General features: G+C 38.4%; 1 pseudogene; it reads left to right on the top strand.

Moving 5' to 3' along the window:
• Positions 1 to 2,135: 2,135 nt before the first annotated feature.
• On the top strand, positions 2,136 to 2,234 carry LOC127099187 (uncharacterized; annotated as a pseudogene).
• The last annotated feature ends 19,441 nt before the right edge of the window (positions 2,235 to 21,675 follow it).

Genomic DNA, 21,675 nt, shown 5'->3' with positions numbered 1-21,675 from the left:
CCTCAAGTAACTTAAGAACTTCCTTTTTAATAACATCACTCATTATAGGGTTTATTCTTCTCTGATGTTCCCTAGAGGGTTTTGAATCTTTTTCTAGTGAAATCCGATGCATGCATACGAATGGGCTTATACCTTTCAGGTCAGAGATATTATATCCTAAGGCTGAGGGATATCTTCGTAAAACATCTAAAAGTTGGTTCGTTTCCTCTTGGCTCAAGGTAGCACTAACTATGACTGGACGGTTCATCTTTTCATCGAGGAACTCGTATCTCAGATTCTTAGGTAGTTCCTTAAGTTCTAAGGTTGGTTTCTTAGGGCATGGCATAGGATCTGGGGTAAGGGATAAACATTCGTAAAGGTTATCATCGATGTAAGGTTTCTTAAAGTCATCATCTTCCCTTATGAGAGTTGACGGTAGCTTAATTGCTTTTATAATTTCTTTTTGTTCTAATTCTATAACACATTCATCAATGATATCTAAGGCATAACACGAGTCTCCCATCACAGGTGCCATAAGAAATTTCGAAAGTATAAATTCTATTTTCTCGTCACCTACCTCAAATGTCAACTTTCCTTTCTTGACATCTATTATGGCTCCTGCAGTCGATAAGAATGGTCTACCTAGAAGGATTGGTATATCATTGTCCTCTTTGATGTCCATGACAACAAAATTAGTAGGGATAAATAACTGACCTATCCTAACAGGAACATCTTCTAAAATGCCTATAAGATATTTAACAGATCTATCGGCTAACTGAAGTGACATCTTAGTGGGCTGTAATTCTCCTAAGTTTAACCTCTCACAAACTGCTAAAGGCATTAGGCTCACACTAGCTCCTAAGTCTAGAAAAGCTTTTTCGATGACATGATTACCCAAAAGGCAAGGAATGGAGAAATTTCCAGGATCTTTATCTTTCTTTGCTAATTTGTCCTCGGAAATAGCATTACATTCCAAAGGCTTCGGATCGTCAAGTCTACATTTGTTGGTAAGGATGTCTTTGAGAAACTTTGCATAAGAAGGTATTTGGGTGATGACTTATGTGAAATGGATTTCTACATGAAGTTTTTCTATAACTTTAATAAATTTTTGATACTGTTTATTGATCTGGGTTTGTTTGAGTCTTTGCGGATATGGTATAGGTGGTTTATATGGCGGGGGTGGTACCTAAGTTTTATCTTTAGGTTCTTCTCCTTTTTCTCGACCTTCCTAGTTTTCAGATTCCTCTGGTTCCTTTACTTCGTCCGTGGTTTTGGTACATTCCTTAGAAGTTTCGGGTTCACTTAATCTAGGGTTTGGTGGCTCATCATAAGCGTTCCCACTTCGTAGGGTAATGGCATTGACTTGTCCTCTCGGATTTTGTTGAGGTTGTCCAGGGAATTGTCCTCCAGGTGTAATCTGAGGGGCTTGGTTTAAAGCTACCTGAGAGATCTGGGTTTCAAGCATCTTAGTATGAGTAACTATTTGGTCAACCTTGGTTCCTAACTGAGTAATCAATTCGTTAACATGAATGTTTTGGTTCATGAACTCCTTGTTTTGTTGGGTTTGAGCGGTGATAAAATTTTCCATAATTTTCTCAAGGCTCGGCTTTGGTGGTACAGGTTGCATAGGTTGATTTGATCTAGGGGCTTGATAACTAGGTCTCGGAGGTGCATTATTTTGAATAGGGTTATTATTTTTATAGGAGAAGTTCGGGTGATTCCTCCATCCAGGGTTATAGGTATTCGAGTATGGGTTCCCTTGGGTGTAGTTCACTTGCTCATAGTGGGTTTCGTTTAATAGACTGCATTCCGCTGATTGGTGTCCTTTGGTTCCACATATCTCACAATCCGACGAAACTGCGGCTACAGTATTCAGGTTTATGCACATATGCTCGACCTTAAGGGCTAATGCGTTCATTTTAGCTTGCATCATGTCTATAGAGCTTAGTTCACGCACTCCTCCTTGGGCTTCCTTCTTCTCAATTGTTGCTCGTTCGACTCCCCATGATTGGTGGTTTTGAGCCATATCTTCGATGAGGGCACTAGCTTCAGGATAAGGTTTGCTTATCAGAGCACCGCCTGCGGCAGCGTCGATGGTCATCTTTGTGTTGTAATGAAGTCCATTATAGAAGGTTTGAATGATTAACCAATTTTCTAAACCATGATGTGGGCATGCTCGTAACAACTCTTTATATCTCTCCCAAGCTTCGAACAACGATTCTCCTTGGTTTTGGGTAAATCTAGTTATATGGTTTCGAAAAACTGTGGTCTTACTCGGGGGAAAATATCTATCAAGAAAAACTCTTCTAAGGTTATCCCAAGTCGTAATGGAATTGGGTGGAAGGGAATCTAACCATGATAGGGCTTTATCTCTAAGGGAAAAAGGAAATAATCTTAAACATATTGCCTCAGGAGAAGCTCCATTGGTTTTAAAAGTGTCTGCTAATTGAAGAAATATTTTTAAATGTTGGTTTGGGTTCTCAGTAGCGAGACCCGCGAATTGTCTCTGTTGCACTAGTTGCAACAAGGATGGTTTAAGTTCAAAATTATTAGCTGGGATGGTTGGGTTTACTATACTAGAACTAGATTCTTCATTAGATGGTTGAGCGAAATCCTTAAGAGGTCTTTGGTTTTGATCTTCGGCCATAGCTCTCTTAATTCTATGAAAGAATAAACGTGCGCGAGCGTAACGTTCAGGTTCCGCCAGAGGGTATACTAAGCTTAAACTTACGGTGTTGCGAGTTCTTCGCATTGACCGGTGGGAAATAGCCTAAGTCTAAACGATATAACAACAGGAAAATGAAATTTGACGAAATTGGTCCCCGACAACGGCGCCAAAAACTTGACGCGGTGTTTCGCAAGTGTACGAACGCGTCAGAGTAATATAAAAGATTGTTGAATCCACAGAGACCAAGTTCAATCTATCGTTATCTATTGTTATGGTGTTTATCAAAGGCAATCGAAATAGGTGTTTTTTGGAGTGTGCAATGAAAAGTAAAGTTTTTGAAATAAATTTGATTAATAAAGACAGGGTCGAATGTAATTCACGTAATCAATTAATAATCCAAGTACTTGCTAATAGAACTACTTATGGGCAATGTTTCCTACTTTGAAAAGAACTAATTTAACAGGAACTGTCGCTTTCGCGTATTCAGAACCGAGTTGTACTCCCTAATCAAACCCTCTTATTGTCACTTATAAAAAGGCGCGCATTGCGTTAGAGTAGTAAACCTATTTTTAAGAAATATAGTATCTTAACTAAGTTGAAAAGTATTATAACCTGGATTTCTTAACCAAAAGAGGTTCTTACGAACCAGACTCTAAACTTATAAACGCGTCCGAAAATAGTTTTAAAATCTCTTTTCTTCTTATGTTAAAAACTCCTAATGAACTAGACAAAGTGCTTTCGCTGTTTTTGAAATAGTTAAAATCAATTAAGTTTAAAAAGACGTTGGACGACTTTCGATCTTACCCAACGGAATTGAAGTGCGGGAAAACTTAAATTGAAAGTTAAAATAGCCCTTAAGTGTTTCTACGAACAATTGTACGGATTATCGGTTCAATTACGATCCTTACATTCTAACCTTATAAATTTAGTTAGACATGGTAAAGTAAAAGTGCATTAAAATAAATAAAAGTAGTGCGAGTGCGGAAAATAAATAAAAGTAGTGCGAGTGTAGAAAGTAAATAAAAGTAGTGCGAATGCGAGAAATAAATAATTTAAAGCGAGTGCGAGGAAATAAATAATTTAAAGTGAGTGCGAGGAAATAAACGAAAGTAAAGCGAGTGCGAGGAAATAAATAAAAGTAAAGCGAGTGCGAGGAAATAAATAAAAGTAAAGCGAGTGCGAGGAAATAAATAAAAGTAAAGCGAGTGCGGGAAATAAATAAAAGTAAAGCGAATGCGAGGAAATAAATAAAAGTAAAGCGAGTGCGGGGAAATAAATAAAAGTAAAGCGAGTGCGGGAAATAAATAAAAGTAAAGCGAGTGCGGAAAAATAAATAAGATAAAGACAAGTAATAAAAACCTGCTCCAATCGGAGGGTTGAATAAATTGCAAAGCGGAAATGAAAATGGCGGCAGGATTAACTTCCTTCCAAAGTGCTCCAAACTCGATTACAGACTCTATCACAGACTCGATTACACAATTGTGGTAACACTCCAATGCGAAGCGATTACCACTTTAAAATACTGAATATATGTCTAAGTGAAACAAAGTTGCTCTGAGTTTGCCTCTGCTCTAAGTTTAGATGATTGTAAAAGTGATTTCGAGTTTCTATTTATAAGCAAGTAAAAAGATGGAAATGACAAGGATGCCCTTCAACTTGAAAATGGGAGGGAAAACTTTTCCTCTTGTGGCGCTCGCCACAAGGCCATGGCGCCCTCCACAAGCACAAAATGAGGCGCCTTAGTGGAAGTAGTGGGGAACGTGGGAGTTGAGGAAAGTTGAGCTTGGACACGTCATGACAGGGTCTATGGCGCCAGCCATGGGATAGGCCACAAATACAAAATGCTGAATTTTAGGGTTTTTAGCTCTTTTTCACTCCTTTTCTCGATCGGGGCTCCATTAAAGTAAAAAACTGAAAACAAAGGAAAACATAGCAATAACACAACAAAATAACTATAAAACAACTAGAATGCATGTGAAATCGGAGTCGAAAATACGGTAAATTTTAGTGTGATCAGCTTCCGATCAGGACAAGATCAAAGCCACTACGTCTATTTCCAATTAAGGATCAATGTCTGCTACGCCTATTTCCATTCAAGGATCAACGTCTATTACCATGTGAACCCATAGTTTCACCGCTTCCACCATGAAGCCGACCATGCCATGAATGAATGTACAAATACCAACACATATGCAATTAAGATCATCTCTACCATCTTAACATTCCACATATCACCATAATTCAACTCTATGAATTATCCACCAATGGTACATATACATATTCATAACAATATATCATTCACAAATATAGGCTATTTGTCAACTACGCAGACTTAGATTGCATTTCAAAATGAATTCATCTTTTAAAATCTCAATTTTTTCATTTTTCAACAGTGGTAACCGGTTAACGCTCGGAGGGTAATCGGTTAACACAAAACAGAATCAACTTCTGGGTAGGTTTTTTGCAAGTAACCGGTTAACGCTCGGAGGGTAACCGGTTAACACAAAACAAAATCAACTTCTGGGCAGGTTTTTAGCAAGTAACCGGTTAACGCTCGGAGGGTAACCGGTTAACACAAAACAGAATGCAGAATTTTCTGCGTTTTTCATCGTTGGAGGACTTTCGGACCTCCGATTTCGATTCCGTAAAAAGCCAAACGCTCAGAAATTATAACTCATACAATACTCTAAGTATATAAAGTTAATTTTCAGTTTTAACACAATTAAATCACCACAAATCAAGAATACTCATCAAAACCTAACAATTCCAAAACCATGAAATTTAGGGATTTCAACGTAAACATACTCCTACCCATTGACCCAATCATACTAACCCATAATAATAAGGATTCTCCCCCTTACCTCTTCAATTTTCTGGAAACCTTAGCTTCTCTCTTGTTCTTCCCCTCTTCCCCTTACTTTTCCTCTTTTCTTTCTCTGTTGCCGTCAAATGATCAAAATAATCTTACTCCTCAATCTCCTCACCTCTTATATCCTAGTATTACATTTGGGCTTAAAGAATGATACCTCTAATTTAATTATTAGGCCCAATAATACCTAGTATTATAATATCTCTATTTAATTCAAATAAATTAAACCAACACAATATACACACCAAGTTAATTAATATAATCAATTATTCAATTATATCTCATATCAACTAAATAATTAATTAACACACCAAATCAATTAATATAATCAATTATTATACTACCTAACAACCAATTAATTACTTAACACTCCAAATAAATAAAATATAATATTATAATAATAATAATATAAGAAATAATTACTAAAATTGGGTTGTTTGAAGCTAGCTTTTTGAAAGCATCCATGGCTTCCATATTCTTTTCATTTTCTAACATTTTAGCTTCCAAATGAGAAAAAAATTCTTTTGTTTGAAGCTAGCTTTTTGAAAGCATCCATGGCTTGTCTTTGTAGATTTTCAAAAGATTCTTGTAATTAAGAATAATATAAGTCATGAGTTAATTTAGGCTTATAGTGACTTACAATATTTTTCTTTCCTTTGTTGGCCATGTAGTACATCTTTGCCGATTCGATGCTTGAGTTTTAGCTTTCATCACTTGATGAATCAGTTTCGCTTTCCCAAGAAACATATTCTCTTCTAGACTTGCTATATTTCTTGTGATGACCTTTCTCCTTTTCTTTCTTAATATTAGGAGACTCCAGCCTATAATGAACTGCTTTCCCATAATTGTAGCATGAACTTCTAATCTTGCATTTCTTATTCTCATCTTCTTTTGAGGAGTTTGACAACCTTCTATATTTTCTATGGTTCTTTTCGAAGTACTTATTTCCTTGTTCTCACATATATCTATTGTACTTCTTGATGAACAACCCCATATCTTCTTCATCGGAGTCCTTGTCATTTAGTTTCACAATCACTATATTCATTGTTTAAGGACTTTGATCTTGAAGTGTTTAGAGCAATAAACTTCTTCTCTTCCACCGTGTCTTTACCTTTCTCTTTCTTCATCTTATTTTCATACTTTTTTTCCTATTTTTCCAAGCAAGTGAGTTCTTGCTCACGTGCTTCCAATTTGCCAAACAAAGTAGTGAGATCAAGTATTTTAAGATTATTCACCTCTTTGATTGCGATGACCTTGGGTTGCCATTCCCTATTAAGACATCTCAAAACCTTATTAGTAGAAATATCATTGGAAATAGGCTTACCTAGAGCATTCAACCAGTTAATAAGATGTGTGAATCTTTTTTGCATGTCATACAAAAGAGTTCAAACTCTTGATTCAATGTGTTGACTCTAGCTTGTTTGACCTCATTAGTTTCCTCATGGGAAATTTCTAATGCGTCCCACATAGCTTTGGCGGTTTCACAATGGTAAACACGATAATACTCATTAACACCTAATGCAGATTGAGAATATTTTGTGCCTTCCAATCATGTGACCACAACTTCCTATCATTATCATCCCATTGACTTTCCGGTTTTGGTACAGTGACACCTTTACCATTGGTCATTGTAATTTTGTTAGCACCATTGATGATGGCATCCCATACACCCTTATCAACGGAGATGACATGGATACGCATACAAGCTTTTCAAAAGCCATAATTTTTACCGATAAAAATAGGTTCTCTATCATACGCCCCTTTAGGTTCGATAGCCATTATCTAATAAGCAAATCTTAAGCACGGAATAAACCGGAGCTCGTGATACCACTTGTTAGATGATATGGCAAGATCTATAGAGGGGTGAATAGATCCCAAGTTAAAATTTAAACCAAAATTGATATTGAAAAAGTTTATAGCGTGGAAGAAAGTTTCAAATTTTTCTCGGATCAAAAATCGTCTAACTGAACCTACTATCGAAAAGCCCGAATATGCGTAGAGGTGTCAATGTAATGATAATAATCCACAAGTCAATTAATAACAATTAAACATAACTAGTTGAATACAATACAATAGGAAAAGTCTATCTCCAATGAACAAAACACACACAAAATTAAGTCAAGCAATTTTTCGAACACATAGTGTATGATCAACAATGTTTGGAACTTTATGTAATGTTTGTTTTTCTTATAAATCCAATCACAACCAAATGATTTGTGATCTACGCAACAACATAAATTTCAAAACGCGTTCAAAATTATGATCCAAACAATATTAATCAAATGATCAATGCAATCGACAATTTGCAAACCTCAACCTAATATTCTCGATAGAATAAACCTAATTGGACGTTATCAACCCTAATCTAGATGACACCCAATCAAAAAATGATTATATGTAGTTTGATTGTGTGTATGCATAAACAAAGTTGAAGATGATGAGAATGCTTTGAAATCCTAGATTTATGTAGGATTTACTCCCTCTATAAACCTTACTAGAGAAAGGTGTATGTATGCAGTATTTATATGCATGAGTGATTGAAGGCAAAAAGGAATGCAAAAGGAATTGAAAAGAATGTAAAAATTCAAGATTTTAGGGCTATAGGTCGACCTATACGAGCCATGTGTCGACCTATACGAGTCATGTGTTGACCTTTTTGAAGCATAAGTCGGTCTGTAAAGGTTATATGTGTAAGAACCCAATTTTGACCCTAAGATCCCTCATGCTATCTCATCATATGCATTAGCATTGGGATCATACGTTGGCATCCTCCTTACCCCCATCCATTGGGTTTGTCTTGGCAGAGATCACCAAGCACTATGTGATTCTATCATACTTTGTATTTTATCATTCACTAACCAAAATACCAAAAATATGTCTTTGCATTTGTCTAACTCTTTTGTAGGTAGGGCACATGATCACCTTTGATTCATCAAGTTCATATCTAGGGTTAAGATCCTAAATGCAAGGAGCTCAATCAATAAATGATCTACAAGGGCTCTATGCCTCATATATGAATCCCCATGATTGTATTATGATCAAGAATCCTTCAAGAGTTTGGAATTGGTTTGCCTTGGAAACCCTAGTTCATCTGGGTATTTTGAGTAACTTCTTCAACAAGCTTCTTCAACAATTGATCAAATATTTAAAGGGACACCTCAAATTTCATCATCTTATGCATATATGATATCCCAAGAGTTCCAAAAGTTAAGAGAATTCCAAGTTAGCAAGTTGGTTGATTGTGGTTGACTAGAGGAATATCATCTAATCAAAACTAGGGTCCCCTAGAAACTATCTCCTACAATTTTTATCATATGAAAATTATTCAAAGATAAACGTTACTCTAAATTACATTCCAAACAACTTTCGTGTTGAGGTCTAGAGCTAGTTTTGCTTGGAATGTCATTTTTTATGTTGAAATATTATAGGTCATTTTGTCTAAACCCTAATTTGGAGGTCAACTTCCCAAGGCCATAACTTGCTCAATTTTTAGGAGATGAAAGATTTACAAGTTTCATAATCAAATTCAAGGTGTCTATTTCAATGTTGATGTTTGGAGGAAGAGCTAATTCAACTTTTATGAGCATGTGATATGAGGATACATTATAAGTCATTTTGGACCAATACCATTGAACAAGTGATTTTCCTCAACTTCAAAAATGCATAACTCAATCATACCAAATCTAAATTAGGTCAAATTGGCAACCATTTTGAAGGATTTTTAAAGAGCTACAACTTTTATTAAGACACGTTTCTAATTTGAAGATCACATAAAAAGTTAGCCAAGGTGGAATAAGTGAACATATGGCTTGACACTTAGAATTTTTTTTGAGATGTTGAAATTTCCAAACTTCCACCTCAAAATTCATCATGATACAAACTTTAAATAGGAAAGTGTTCAACATAAGAGTTATTCCTCTTGATCTAACCTTTCTAAAGAGTCCAATTTCATCCATTTTGGACAAGGTTTGAGTGGTCTGCTCATGGCTTGAACAGGGCATCATCATTTGGCAAGGACCAAATTTCAAACAGCTCCACACATTTGCCTTGCATTCCAATTCACTTTCAGACTCAATTACACTTGATTATGGACTTAATTGAGTGGCTTCGTGGGCCTGTACACGCCCATGCAAGCATGCATCATCCATTGCTAAATTTGGAATTTCAAATTCAAGGTGCAAATATCACGACCTACAGCTATAAATAAGAGCCTCTAGCATCAGAATTAAGGACCCTTGCGCGCCAGCTTTGATCTAAGACCTCAAGCCCTCACATTTGAAAGGAGAAACTTGAGAATTCTCTTTTGAAAATTGAGTTTGAATCTCATTGTTAAGAGATTTAAAACTCTAGGGATCCAAAGCTTATGTTCAATTCTAAACCACTTCTGCAAGCTTCCTGAGTGAGATCAAGCAAGAATCGAAGCAAGAGAGATCAAGTTCTGCACAGTAGTGAAGGTATTTTCCAGATTTGTTCTTCTCTTCAATTCTCATAAATTCTCTTGGATCCATGGTTGTCTGAATTCCTAAAATGTAGACAAGAGGATTGAGTTACTTTAAGGTCAAATCGAAACAACTCAGTTCATGTACCTCAAATTTCAACTCCATGTATGTCTCAATATACTTGGAGTTAGGATGAGTTGAGGTCAGATTTGTGATCAATGCCATTTTTACTTTAAAATCATGTCATTATTTTTCATTTTTGCGATGGTGATGAGTGAACCAGTCCGGCCAGGGTCGCCTGAGAAGGTGACCAACGTTTTACTCCGGTGATGCACTGGAACGGCTCAGAGCCACATGATCATCTCATTTTGTTTTAATCACGAGCGTTAGTTTTAAATACCATTGGTGTGGCACACCTACTCGTGTGCATGGTGGAACGCGCGTTTGGATCCATTGGATCCGTCACCTCAATTAGTGAGGGAGATCAAGTGGTCCACGTTTTTTTTGAATATTTGAATTTCATTCTATTTTATTTATTTTCATTAATTCATGTTAATTCTAATAATGATCCAAAAAATATGAGAGTTTCACCAATTTTTTTTAAATAAAATCCTCTTTCATTTTCTAAATTAAAATTATTTTTTAGATCATCATTAATATTTTTCATGATTTAATTGATTTTCTGAATATTTTTAATTGTTTAAAAATACTTTTAAGTTTCCAAAAATTATGAATTTTTTTCTCCAAGGTCCTTTGACCTTGTTTGACCTATGATAAATCTCATGGCCATTTCATTGGTGTTTTGATGAGATTTTAGGAAATTGACCAACCATAATTTAATTTAATGCATATTTTTATGATTTTTAATTATTTAAATGCCAAATTAATTGTGTAGAGCCCTTTTAATTGACTTTGTGAGTTTGACTTGTGTTGTTGGGCCTTGGTCAAGGTTGATTTGACTTTGTTAGGTTAAGATCATTGGACTTAGGGGATGGATGGAATGTACATTCCATCTCCCAAAATGAATGAATGATCTTAATTTGGTAAAAGTCCTCCTTTGACCAATTTGTGTTGAATCCATTCCCCCTCCCTCTTCATCTCATTCCCCTTCTTTATTCATTTATGTCATGGACCTATGATATCTTTATATCCTAAGGCTAGTTGATTGCAAAATCAACATGAGTATGGATGAGATTATGTCCACCTCTTTGCATATTCTTTTTTGTATGTGGTATGTTTCATGAGCATAGTCCATTATACTATGTCTCTAACATTCATTAACACCAAAATTCTATTACCCGGTCTCAAATAGTTGTGACTTTTACATAAGTCCAAATACGATTGCTTAACATAGCGCTAAATTTGTGACACAAAAGGCATAGCATTCTAGTTAGTGAGATTGTAAGTCTCCCCTCTTTCATGGTATTGTATGGAAACTTGGCCTTTTTTACTTCCTTTGGAAGAGGTCTTGGTTCAAGGATCCATGCTTGTGATAAGTGGGTTGAGTGTTCTCCAAAGAATGACTTAAACAAAATAAAGCAAAAGCAATACTAACTTATAATCAACTAACAACTAACATTTAATTTCAAGTCACTTACTTTTATGGACTTTAAATTTTAAGCTTTTATTTCATTTGTCATTATTCAGATCATTCAACTTGTTTATTTTAATGTCATTTTCACTTTGCCCACTTGGGCCATATTTTGTGATACATTGTGTTTGTATATACTTGTTTGTTCGTTTGGTCTTTTGACCTTAATGTACATAATAAGAACAAAAACCCTAAAAAACATCTTGTGTGGACTGTTGGTTTGATCTGAGACTATTGGACTTAGAATTTAGGCAACACTCCCTATGCAAAGGACTTGGCCAATGCCAACTTTCATGAAACCAAGTTGCTTGTGAAGTGAACATTCATCTGATATAATATTGAAGATCTATTTGAGTTCATCTGCAACATGATCATATTAAAACTGTTATTTTGAAGATGTGTCTTATGACATATTTGGAGTCATTTGATACATGGGAAATTTTGGAAGAAAATCATGGAGTTTCTAAGCTTGGATATGGCTATCTTTATTTGATGCCTTGCTCTTCATCTTGCTATTTGTGTATTGATATTGCTTGATTTTAAAGTCTAAGGGAATTTTAGGTTTCTATATGACATTCTTGTCTATTGGATTGCATCCCATTGGTCAGATCTTTTCAAGTCTTAAATTTTAAATTTGTGCTTAGGATTAGCCTCTTCATCTCCTTCCCACTTCTTTAATTTCAAATATCTCCCTCCTTTTAAGATCCTTTTTGCTTGTGTTTGTTTTTTAAACTTTGACCATATTGCAAATTATAAACTTTGGCCTCATGCCATTGCATTTTCAAAACTCTTTTCTTAATCAAATTTGTAAATAAACTTAACTATACTTGACCTTAAATTTCAAAAGACAAAAAGAATTAACACTCATTCAAACAATTTTTAGGCCTCTTGTGCTTTTGTTAAACTTAAAATTTTGTTAAAAGCAATGCACTCACTTTGAAATTGATACCACGAACTATGAGGTTTTGATCCCTTATTTTTATATTGGTACGTAGGCACAAGTCCGAAGGTCTTGTCAAACACAAAAAAATAATTAATGAATTCTTTTCTCATCCCCCCGCTCCATTTTATTGCAAACATCATTTGTACAAAAACATATATGCACACAAAAAGGGCTCCCTAGGAGTACCTAGGACACTTTGGGTGCTAACACGTTCCCTGTGTGTAACCTCCCCCTTACCTGTAATCTCTGGCATTTTATTAGTTTTGATTTGAAAACTTTTATCTTTTGGGTTTTTTTCGTACTTTTCCCTTTTCCCTTGGAAATAATAAAAGCGCGGACTCTGGTTTTATTGATGTCTAGCTCATCCATAGCTTGATGGTCATGAATTTACCGCTACAGAAATTAAGTGGCGACTCTACTGGGGAGTAGTCTCCAGTGGGTTTAGCCTACTTTTTTTTGCGTGTATATAATTGTATATTTGATGTTTGTATATTTGTTTGTCTGATATAATCTACTTGTTGTGCTTGGTGATCTCTGAGTGGTGAGATAAGTTATAATCCAAACTTGAGTGCAATTAAGATAGGAGGATGATATAGTCATGTTCGACTTGTGTGGAGTAGTCCTTAACAAGTTGGCTTGAGACCCATCTACTCAGTGGAGACCCTTTTGGAGTTATGAATGTCACACAAGTCATTTGTGGTTAGGCATTAATATCTCTGATTTGGGGTCCGAGAAGCTGAGGATCATAGAACATTTAACCCCTCTTGGCCTATTTAGGACGTAGTGTGGAGATTGTTCAAGTGTAGACTTGATAACAGTTGTTACGCGATACTACACTCAGACGAGTTTCTCTTGAGAATATTATGGGTTGATGAGTCAGTCATCCTAACGTGTAATATCTGATAGATGGAATTAAGACTCTGGGAACTTTTTAGAACGTGGTCTACAAGTTTTTATCCTTAGTTCACTCCTTTGGGATGGTTCTTACCCAGACTCCATGCTCGTGACTCACAACAAACCCTCGATTCTTGGTTGATCCAATCGAGTCCTGTCAATATCAATGGAACTTAGGTGTTGATAAGGTGAAAACCATAATCCACCAAAATGGATGATTGATCTTGACAATGACTTGATTCATCCCTTGACCTTTGTTTGTTTGCCTTTTGTGTGATCCCTTATTTGTGGTTGTTGCATTCATGCATTCATGCGCATCATAACATTCATCACATGAAACAATTTCAAGGAATTGAGGTCTTATTTATAAATATTTTCAGACCATGGATTGTGGACGAAGGAACACTAAGAAGTACAGTTTCATATGTCCAGATTTGAAAGAGTTAAGGAAGCTATCATCCTTTGTATTAGATCCCTTGGATTTCAAGTAAAATCATGGGAAGCTTCTGTTTATCTTGTCTGCTGATGTGGTTGAAGGACTTCTGAGTGTATTAGTTCAGTTCTATGACCCTCTCTACCGTTGCTTCACTTTTCCTTATTATCATCTTGTGCCTACGTTTGAGGAGTATGCCCATCTCTTGGGAATACCTGTTTCTAACAAAGTGTTGTTTAGTGGATTGGAAGAGATTCCCAGATCTCAAATTATTGTTGAAGCTCTTCACTTGAAGAAGTCTGAGATAGAGGTTCATTGGGTGAAGAAAGGAGGGTTGTTTGGGTTGACTTTTGAGTTCCTCATCAAGGAAGCTACTGCCTTTGCTCAGGCCGGTAGTGTGGATGCTTTTGAAGCTATCTTTGTGCTGCTCATCTATGGATTGGCTTTGTTCCCTAACATTGACGATTTTGTTGATGTTAACACCATTAGAATTTTCTTGATTGGGAATCCTGTGCCTACTATGTTAGGAGATATGTACTTCTCTTTGCATCTAAGGAATTCTAAGGGTGGTGGAACTATTGCATGTTGTGTTCCTCTCCTATACAAGTGGTTTATTTCGCACTTGCCTCAGACGTCTGCTTTTTTGGAGAACAAACAATGTCTAAGGTGGTCTCAGAGACTTATGTATCTCACTAATGATGATATAGTTTGGCATGATTCTTCATTAGATAGCATGGAGATTATTGATTGTTATGGTGAATTCTATAATGTGCCTCTCATTGGTACACAAGGAGGAATTAACTACAACCCTGCTTTGGGTCGTCGACAACATGGGTTCCCCTTGAGAGACAAACCTAATAACACTTTGTTAGAAGGTCTTTTCTATCAAGAGGGTAAAGATCCCCAACATTTGAAGCAGAATATTGTGCATGCTTGGCATAATGTGCATAGGAAGGGAAGATCCGAGCTTGGTCTGTGCAATTGTGTAGCTTTGGAAGCTTACACTCTTTGGGTGAAGAAGAGAGCTTTGGAGTTGAATATGACTTATGCTTGTGAAAGACTTATGTCTTTGGTTGTGGTTGATCCATTAACTCTCCCTAACCAAGATGTAGAGGAGTCGGAAGACGTGCTCGCATGGATGAAGCAAGAGAATGATATGTGGGAAGAGTGTTTCCATGCTTTGAGTTGAAAGCATGAGGAGTTGCAGCTTGAGTCTAAGGACAAAGATTCACTTATTGAGATACTTGAAGACCGAGTGACAAAGAGGCAGAGAGAGCCGGAAGTTTCATCTTCCTCTAGTATGCCTCAGCCTTCCGTCGCTTGAAAGAAGATTGTGTATAAGCTTGTGTAGCACCTCAAATTTGCCCTCCTCATTCATGCATTCATTTTAGGTCATTTAACATTTCATATTGCATTTCATCATGTCAATCAGAATTAGCTCCAAGAGTTTATCTTCCAAGAAGCTTGGATATCGTCCAAGTCAATTGGTTTCATTTTCAGAGGTTTTCTTTATAAGATCAAGCTTAACAGGCTCAGTATAGTTCAAAATTTAACTGTGAAATCGAAAGTCAACTATTGGTCAACTGAAGGTGAAATGGCCAGGGAATGACTTGAGTTACTTCCAACATGTTCAAATGAGGCCTATTCATCATTCGACATATTACTCTTGAAGGAACAAAGGTCCAGCGCACAGGTTACCAATTTGGAAAGATGACTTGAACTGTCATGCTCGCTAGGCGAGCAGAATGGTTCGCCTAGCGAGCCACCAGAGTCTGAACTGTCATGCTCGCTAGGCGAGCAGATCCTTCGCTAGGCGAAGCCCACACGTTTTAAAAATATAACAAAAAAATCTTGGACTTGGACCTCTCTCATTTGAGCCCACAAAGCCACGAAAATCAGGTTATAAATTCAGTGAAAAAAACCCTAGAGGGAAGAAAAACTAATCTGCAGCAGCCTCCAGACACTGAAGAAAAAAATTCACTCGGACTCTAAAACCTTTCACTCTAACTCACACACTTTTTCACTTCGATCTCATATAAACCCTAAGATTGTTCTGCAAACCCAACGGTGCAATTCAATTTCAACCGATCTCGCCAATCAGGGTTTGGGGTTACTGAAATCGGACAGCTATATCACAGAAGAACCCAGAACCCGCAGGCATTCGCTAGCCCATCAATAGGCGAGCCTACAGCGAAGCTTCGCTAAGTCGTCGCTAAGCGAGACAGTAGCGATCGCGACAGTAGCTGTTTTTTCTGTTTGCTCTCCAATCTGTTTTGTGTTCGCTATAACATGCTTTCTCTTACGTCCGGGCGCATGTTTTAGTATGTATGTCATGTATTGATGTGCGGGTCCTTGCCCCCTGATTTTGAGTTTTTATACCCTTTTGATGCATTTGTTTGACAAGAGGTTTAGGCCTCCTGTCCTTGGGTGTTTTTTGTGAACTTTTGTGAACTTTAATGGCATGATTCATGTGATTGTTATGATTCTTCTGTTTGGTGCAACTCTTGATTTGCACCCCATCTTGTCATTCTAACTTGTTTGTTGAGTTTTTGTGAGGGCTCACATGACTCTTAAAGAGATAGCTTGCTTGGTATCCACTTTATTTGTGGGATACCAATTGGAAATTTATTCCGAGTACTTTGCCGACTTGCTTTCTTTGATGGTGCTAGCCTGAGAGATCTCCGGGTTTCTTATTTCTTTAGTTGCTGTTACCTCGGATCTTTATCCGTGGGGTAGATCTTTTGATCCCTTTTACATCTTTCCCATATTTTACCGCTTTCTTAGCTGGAAGACCTCAATAGGAGGCAATGTTTCTTTTGTTTGTTTACTTTTGTGCCCAAAGACCTCCGAGAAGAGGCACCAGCGCTAAAGACCTCCACGAAGAGGCAATTGACGGATAAAAGGGATTAGTAGTCAATCCCCCGTTATTCAGTGTGTCGTTCTTTATGCTCACACTACGTGTCGATGCATCAGAACAAAAGCCCAAGATCTTTTGTCCGGTCGGTCAGTGGAGAGGGTTTCACCTTTCTGAATCCCCACTTTTTGTCATGAGCTCACATTGTCCAGGGTTAAGAGCTATAAGGTCTTATCCTCATTACCCTTTTGATTTTCTCACCCTGACGTTCAATGTCAGTGGTTAAGAGCCCATTTGATTACCCTTCCATGGCTTGTTTGTCGAGGTCGATATGACCCCTCTTGACTAAAGCCTCACCCATGTATGTTTGAGCCCCCTTGTTGGCGTGTTTACTTTATGCATGTTTGTTTTGTATGGTGTGATCGTCTCCTCACAGGATTGCTAGGCTTCGTATAGTCTCTCGTTTGCATGTCAATTAAGGTAGCACGGTTCCTTCGTCTAGGAATTCCTTTTTTTGCATGGGCATCCATAAAACACAAACAAACTCATTGATTTTTCTTCTCCTAAGAACACGTTTACTCCTTCTACTACAGGCGAGTAAGTCTCCAAAGGTCGAGCATCCGGTAGATTGCGTAGTAACGTCGTTCGTCCAAAACAAACCCGTAGATTAGCCGAACTACGGCTTGCTTTGATTCTCATTCCAGATGAGACACGTAGGCATAAGACGCGACGTCTTATCGAGCACACTCCTCTTTAACCCATAGGTAGCCGAGCTATGAAGACTCTGATTCTCATATTCAGATGAGATACGTATGCAGTGGATGCGACATCCGTGCGAGTCATTTTCTTTTAACCTCTCTTTTAGTAAATAGTACACTAGATAAACCCACACCCTTTAGACAAGAACAACAAGAGTGGATCCCGTAGAGTACTACGGATGCGTAGGGGTGCTAATACCTTCCCTTCGCATAATCGACTCCCGAATCCAAGATTTGGTTGCGAGACCTTGTCTTTTCCGTTCCTTTTTCCAGGTTTACTTCGAGCGTTTCCTTTCCCTCCTTTGGGATAAATAACGCGCGGTGGCGACTCTTCTGTCATTCATTTTTCTCCGGTTGTTTTTTTCGCAGGTTGCGACAACTGGCGACTCCACTGGGGATACTTGTTTCCCTAAGCGAGTCCCTCCTAGCTTTTGTAGGTTTTTTGTCTGTTGGGTGTTTATTCTTTTATACAGTTATTTATTTTCAGCATTTATCTGTTTTATCTTATTGCATTGTGTACATATGATTGTTGTATCTGTTGGATTTGTTGGGGTGGGATGTTTTATGAGGGATAAGCCCACTACCCAGGCTTGAGCGTACACACAGGTTTTAGAGTGGATAGTCATGAGGCTTGCGTGGCATGTTGCTACGTTAAGTCGTTCATGAAGACCCACATTCCAGACGAGGTTTCTCTTGGATATATTTTGTCCTATGGGTGTTCCATAACGACAGATATTCCTTTAGAAATCGTCGACTCTGGTAACCATTTCCCGAGGACTCAGTCAAGGCCTCTCCTCTGAGACGCGTTCATGTTAGCTCTGGTGGGCGCATTCTCGCTGCTCAATCCGAGGACCCCGAGGCTGGGAACTTGCTATTAGGATGTCCTATTGAGGGGAGTCAGTGGAGGTCTTTTATCCCGTGATAATGCCAAACCTTCAGTGGTAAACGTATTATTCTCGACTGAAGGGCTGAAGCGGACAAACTTCTGTTCTTAGAACCTACCAGTGAGGGGCGGGCTAAATTCAAGAAACCTTGACCTTCAACCAACCCGATTTTCTGGAGCAGAGCTTTGATCTTGTATTATATTCTTCAGCGGGTTTCTCTTCAGACAGTGCAACCCAACAGATATTCAAGCAGATACAGCAACCTTGATTTGCATGTCACTGTATTGCATCACATCATTTGCATTCATATCATTTAATACATGTTTATTTATTTCTAGGGGTTTACATCTTCTTCTTGATTCCGGTCGAGGTTTTGTGGTTCTATTGAGATGGATATTGGCAGAAAGAGACACGTCGCCTACAAGTTTCCTGTGGTTTATTTGGAGCCTATTCAACAACTGATGAAGTTAATGCATCATGATTCTCTAGAAGGATTCCGGAAGGATTATGGTTTGATTCTAAGTTTTGTTACAGTTCTCTCTAAAGATCAACATGATGCTCTCTTTACATTGTTGCAGTTCTATGACCCTCCATTGAGGTGTTTCACGTTCCCAGATTATATTTTGGTCCCTACTTTGGAGGAGGTTGCTGGTTTTCTCAGAGTTCCTATCAAGCCGCAGTTGCTATTCTACAGTTCCGAGTTTCTGCCCGATCTCAACATGGTTGTTTCAGCCACATATTTGGGGAAATCAGTCTTGAAGGCTAATATGTGTCAGAAGGGAGAAGTTAATGGTATTCATCTGAGTTTCTTACTGGGAGAAGCAAAGAAGAAGCTTGAAGACGGTGACCAGAGGGGTCTCAATGTTGTGTTGGCTCTTTGTGTGTATGGGATTGTCCTGTTCCCTAACATGGCGAAATTTGTGGACGTAGACGCCATACGCCTCTTCGTGTTGGGAAATCCGGTGCCGACCTTGTTGGGAGATTTCTTTCATTCAGTGCATCACAGGAATGAGAATAGAAGGGGAGGATTGGTGAATTGTTGCGCGCCTTTGTTTTATAAGTGGTTCAGTTCCCACCTACCCAAGTCAGGAGCGTTCGTTGATGTCAAAAACTCGTTGAGTTGGTCAAAGAGACTGATGGGGATAAGAGCTAAGGATATTTCTTGGAGGTCAGACCGGAGCTTGCTTTGGGCAGATATTATTCATAGTTGTGGGAACTTCTCGAATGTACCATTGGTAGGAAGAAGAGGAAGTATCAACTACAATCCTTCTCTGGCAGTCAGACAGTTTGGATATGCTTTAAGAACTCCGCCTTTGGAAAAAGATGTGGAAGAATCTCTGTTTTTCCATTCTTCATCTGATTTGACTGTATCCCGTAAGGCAGCTGAGGCTTGGCTCAGGTGATAAAGAGAGGAAGAACTGTCCTTGGAAAAGGAGATTGTAGAACTTACCCTCAGTATGAAGAGTGGCTTCAAGGAAGAGTCGAAGAGTTTGGTCTGCCGTTTCCTATTGAAGAACCTTTGTATCCACCTACTCCTGAGCAGTCAACCATGGTGAGCCGAGAGGAGTATGACAAATTGAAGAATGCCATGGAGGAGCTTCAAACTGAAAACTCGGAGTTAAGTGTGAAGCTGCAAGACTGTATGCATCTGTACCATGAGGCGGAATATCAGAAGGGGGAAGCCGTTAGATTGCAAGAGGAAGTAGAGAAGAAATTAGTTGTGGAGGTGGACTTCTTCAGGAAGACAGACAAATCCCTGGGATCATCCAGTTCTGAGTTGAGGCGAGTCAAACAGCAGTTAACAGATGCTCTTGGTAAGCTAGCTGGTTGGCAAGAGCAATGGGATACATTTTCAGCTTCTAGGAAGGTAAAGGAGGAGGAGATGGTGGCCAAATTGACTGGTCAGACGGAGAAGTTGAAGATTTTGCTGAAGGAGAAGAACAATGAGCTTTTGTGCGCCCGTTCAACCAATGGTTACATCACAGATCAACTCAACAAAGCTCAAGGACAGATTGAGGAACTCAAAGTGCTGGCAGGTTTGAAGAAATCCAGATTTGAAGAGGTATTCGGAGAAGATGATGGGAATTACTACAGAAAGCACATCAACGAGTTGGATGGGGTTATTCACAAGAGGAATCTGCTTGTCCGGCATTTGACAGAATCTCCGGATCATCCTGACACAGTGGTACTACTGGCTGAAGTGAGGAGCAGTCCTTATGGGTTGTATACAGGAGGCTGATTCCTGATTTTTGTTCCTCTCTTTACTTATTGTAGTGTAGTGATAATCCACAGGCTTGTTGTGGAGATCCTTTTTTGATGAATTGTTGGCTAAGGCCTTTCCTGTCTTGAACTCATTTATATGATGGTTTTCCTTATTCCATCTTGATCTCAGAAGTTTATCCACAACTCGGTCTTCTTGCGTGAGACTGGAATCAAGGGGGTAGAATACTCGTTGGAATTGATAACCATGTCATTGCATTTAGATATTCATTTGCATATCTTGCATAACAGGTACCGCTGCGGTGTTCTTATATTATTTGGTGTTCACTAGCAGGATAGCTGATTCAGTAATTCACCGGTACGGTACCCGCAGAAACCAGCAGAGAGTAATGGAAGGCTTTCAAGCAGATCTAGCAGAGATGAGGACCAACATGGCCCAATTCGTGAGTATGATGCAAGGGGTAGTGCAAGGGCAAGAGGAACTCCGAGCCTTGGTCCAGAGACAAGAAACTATGATTCCCCCTGTCGGTCAGAATCCGCCAGAAGGAACCCCTGTCAATGACGCTGTTGTTACCAGCCTTGTCAACAACCATGCTGATGGTGACGAATTGCGTGGTATTAGAATCAATGGACAACCCATCATTACAGAGGCTGTTAATGCTCGAGCGGCACGTGCTCCAGTTCACCATCCTTATAATTTGGTTGACAAGCAAGAAGATATATTCACTATTCCCAGTGATGATGATGAATTTGGAAAGGCGGAAGAGAGAGATAGAAAGGTCGACGCCCTTGCTGAAAAGATTCGCGCCATGGAGTGCCAGAATTCTTTGGGCTTTGATGTTACTAACATGGGTTTAGTTGATGGATTGAGTATCCCGTACAAGTTCAAAGCGCCATCTTTCGACAAGTACAATGGCACTTCTTGTCCCCGAACTCATGTGCAAGCTTACTACCGGAAGATATCCGCTTATATTGATGATGAAAAGATGTGGATGTACTTTTTCCAAGACAGCTTGTCTGGAGCCTCTTTGGATTGGTACATGGACTTGAGAAAAGAATCTGTTAGAAGCTGGAGAGAGTTAGGTGAAGCTTTTCTGAGGCATTACAAGCATAACATGGACATGGCTCCGAGCAGAACCCAGT

The sequence above is a fragment of the Lathyrus oleraceus genome, chromosome 6, assembly GCF_024323335.1.
Source record: "Lathyrus oleraceus cultivar Zhongwan6 chromosome 6, CAAS_Psat_ZW6_1.0, whole genome shotgun sequence".
In the NCBI taxonomy this organism is placed as follows: Eukaryota; Viridiplantae; Streptophyta; class Magnoliopsida; order Fabales; family Fabaceae; genus Lathyrus; species Lathyrus oleraceus.
This window is presented reverse-complemented; position numbering and strand designations above follow the sequence as displayed.